This window comes from Salvelinus sp. IW2-2015, unplaced genomic scaffold (genome assembly GCF_002910315.2).
Source record: "Salvelinus sp. IW2-2015 unplaced genomic scaffold, ASM291031v2 Un_scaffold1675, whole genome shotgun sequence".
Taxonomy (NCBI): domain Eukaryota; kingdom Metazoa; phylum Chordata; class Actinopteri; order Salmoniformes; family Salmonidae; genus Salvelinus; species Salvelinus sp. IW2-2015.
Window position 1 is genome coordinate 200171 of NW_019943077.1, and position 4124 is coordinate 204294.

The window sequence follows — 4124 nt, forward strand, 5'->3', positions numbered from 1 at the left end:
TTTTTCAATTAAAACCCTATTCGTTTTTGAAAATAAAATGTAAACAAAAATCAATTACAATCAACACATGGGTGTTAATCTTGAACAAATATAAATGAAACAAGGTTTTATCACTATTGATGTTTATTGCTTTGAAATGAACAAATTGGAAGGATACATTTTACATACAGTATTTTATAGAAATGATAAATTAGCCTCATTGAACACAAATTAAGGCCGGTCTATACACCACATGAGGGACAGAGATTTATTGTGTGTGTGTTGCAAAAGTATTTCTTTCACTTGATGCATGTGTACTGTGTCTTCCTGTCCTTCTTGGCTCCACACACATAGCACCGCTTCTTCTTGTTGCTACCGGCTGCAATCTAGAATGATGAAAACACTTAGTTCAGYAAATACACTAATCACTCACTCACCATTCTGTATACATCTGGCCCTTCTTTGGACACTGTGTTAACTAARCTCCAAACGAGCTTCAATGCCATACAACACTCCTTCCGTGGCCTCCAACTGCTCTTAAACGCTAGTAAATCCAAATGCATGCTTTTCAATCGTTCGCTGCCCTCACCCGCCTGCCCGACTAGCATCACTACCCTGGATGGTTCTGACTGAATATGTGGACAACTACAAATACCTAGGTGTCTGGCTAGACTGTAAACTCTCCTTCCAGACTCATATTAAACATCTCCAATCCAAAATTAAATCTAGAATCGGCTTCCTATTTCGCAACAAAGCCTCCTTCACTCACGCCGCCAAACATACCCTTGTAAAACTGACTATCCTACCGATCCTCGACTTCGGCGATGTCATTTACAAAATAGCTTCCTATACTCTACTCAGCAAACTGGATGCAGTCTATCACAGTGCCATCCGTTTTGTTTACCAAAGCCCCTTATACCACCCAACACTGCAACCTGTATGCTCTAGTCGGCTGGCCCTCGCTACATATTTGTCGCCAGACCCACTGGCTCCAGGTCATCTATAAGTCTATTCCTGTCTCTTATACACATCTAGATGTGTATAAGAGACAGTAACAACACCCACCCATAGCACGCACTCCAGCAGGTATATCTCGCTGGTCATCCCCAAAGCCAACACCTCCTTTGGTCGCCTTTCCTTCCAGTTCTCTGCTGCCAATGACTGGAACGAATTGCAAAAATCGCTGAAGCTGGAGACTTATATCTCCCTCACTAACTTTAAACATCAGCTATCTGAGCAGCTAACCGATCGCTGCAGCTGTACATAGCCCACCCAATCTACCTACCCCATCCCCATATTGTTTTTATTGACTTTTTTGAGCTTTTGCACACTAGTATTTCCACTTGCACACCATCATCTGCTCATCTATCACACCAGTGTTAATTTGCTGAACTGTAATTACTTCGCTACTATGGCCTATTTATTGCCTTACCTCCTCACGCCATTTGCACACACTGTATYTAGCCTTTTTTTCTATTGTGCTATTGACTGTACGCTTGTTTATTCCATGTGTAACTCTGTGTTGTTGTTTGTGTCGCACTGCTTTACTTTATCTTGGCCAGGTCGCAGTTGTAAATGAGAACTTGTTCTCAACTAGCTTACCTGGTTAAATAAAGGTGAAATTAAAACATATATACAGTAGTTACAGCAGGCCAAGGTATGAGAGTCAGACAAACACACATGCAACAACATCACTCACACTTACTTCCAGTATTGGAGTTGTTGGTTCTGTGGGTTGGACGGATGGGGCACCAGCATCCTCCTCCTGAATCCTCCTKACGATGGCTGCAGAAGTTGGGGTCCTTGGGATATGTTGCCTCCTCTGGATTTGAGGTCTTACCAATGCCTTGCCCAGTTCYTCGAGAAAGAGCCATCTCCTCCGGAGCTTTCCTCTGTTCCAATCTGGGTTCAACGTCATCCAGATGACAAACGCGTTGTACGCCAAGATGTCCAAGATGTTGAAGAACATCACAAGTGGCCAGAGTAGTGTTCTTCTTTTTCAGCTGTAGTCAGTCACCAGTCAGTCTAAATTGTCCATTCCTCCTTTTGTGGCATTATAATCCATTATTATTTCTGGGTTTTGATGTTCCTGGACACAGATTCTCGCATCACTATGCATCGTACTCATGAGTACCACATTTTTGCCTTTCTTTGGCACATAGGACACTAGGGACGTGTCAGCTGTAAACACAAACTTAGAGGAATTGATAGGGCTGATCCCTGTATTCAACAGCTGAAGTGGGAGCTCTGGCTTGTTTTTTCGTACTGTTCCTACCTGTCACACCCTGATCTGTTTCACCTGTCTTTGTGATTGTCTCCACCCCCCTCCAYGTGTCGCCCATCTTCCCTATTACCCCCTGTGTATTTATACCTGTGTTTTCTGTTTGTCTGTTGCCAGTTCGTTTTATTTCATCAAGCCTACCAGCGTTTTCCCCTCTGCTCCTGTTTCTCGATTGTTCCTGTTTTCTTGTTTTCTCGGTGTTGACCATTCTGCCTGCCCTGACCCTGAGCCTGCCTGCCGTCCTGTACCTTTGCCCCACCTATCTGGATTACTGACCCCTGTCTGCCCTTGACCTGTCTTTTGCCTGCCCCTGTTGGATTAATAAACTGTTGTTAATTCAACGTTGTCTGCATCTGGGTCTTACCTGAAATGTGATACTATCATCGTCAGCTTCCTCTTGTGGAGCTCCTGACTCAGCTTGTGCAAAGTAAAATAGTTATCGCTGCTGATGTTGAGGCCACGGAGTCCCTGTGTCACATCCAGGACAACCCGCATCCCTTGGTTCTTCTCAGGGGCTCCTCCATCAGGCTTCCCCGTATACACTTGCAAGTTCCATGCATATGATGAAGCAACATCACAGGCAGCCTAGATATTGATTCCATATTTTGCGGGTTTAGATGGTATGTACTGCCTGAAGGGGAAGCGGCCTCTTAATGGCATAAGCTGCTCATCAACTGTAACGTTGGGCCCAGGGTTGTAAAACAGTGGAAGGCGATCCACCCACTTGTCCCACACTGACCTGATTGCAGCTAGCTTGTCTCTCTGCCGCCGATCTGGTCTGGTGTCTCGGTTATCAAAGAGGATAATCCTGGAAATAATATGGAAGTTTTCCAGAGATATTGTTGCACGGAAAAGTTCTCTGCCAGTTTCTGCATCCCGCAGGGATTCTGTGGATTCCCCATTGGATCTGAAAACACCAGCAAGGATAAGAACCCCAAAGTATACATGTAAATGAGTTTGATCCATCTCCTTCTATCTCTCTCCAAAAACACACCTTCCCTCCAAATTAGTGCAGTCTAGAATGATTTTCTGGACGGTGTCTGGGATGAACAGTTCAAAAGAAGACTTTATGTCCTGCACATGAGTAACCGCCATCTGCGTCGGTCCTGGTTGCATCCTTATCACATTGGCAGCCATGCGGGGTGACTCATTCCTTGGGGAAGAAGACCATTTAATTTCACAATTATTTGACATCCATATTTCTCCTCCTTCAGGCTGCTGATGAGCTGGTTGCTGACTGGCTGGTCCTGTGGCTGGCTGCTGATGTGCTGGTCCGGGGGCTGTCTGAGGGTCAATCTCATCCTCTTTTTCCAACTCACTGTCAGACTCCAAATTGACAGAGACATGATCCTCATATTCAGAGAATTCTTCATCAAAGTCRTCTTCCACACTAGCTTTCTGAGGAGAGATCATTTTTGCCATACTGATTGATTGTGGTAAGGAGCCACACATGGAAAGCTAATTATTTGTTGTGTCCCTCCCTCAATTTGCACCTGGCTGGGGTGTGGGAAAATACAGAATTTTTACAATGTATCAAGATAATGTATTGTAATAACATTGTGCAGGTTTCTGCAGGACATTGTGTAGTTTCACACACRACATAAGGTAAAGAGTGTGAGAAAAGCGGGGGACAGGCAGACAGACAGTTAAATAAAGGTTAAATCAAAAAAATATTAAAACAGGCAGGGAGACAGACAATTTTCTTGGTGCTATGTTGAAACAGCAGTCCCAGGGAGGAAGAAGACAGAATGAAGGCACACAGCAAACCTTTTTGTTTCATTTTTACTTGTTWTCACCTACACACACACTTTTCTACACTTTTATTACCCTTGGGTCCAGTGGACCCGAACACCACATATGTAAT

At 44.1% G+C, this 4124-nt stretch overlaps 1 pseudogene; it reads right to left on the bottom strand.

The window, feature by feature from the left end:
* Positions 1-278: 278 nt before the first annotated feature.
* LOC139024582 (piggyBac transposable element-derived protein 4-like) lies at positions 279-3673 on the bottom strand (annotated as a pseudogene).
* Between the last annotated feature and the right edge of the window lie 451 nt (positions 3674-4124).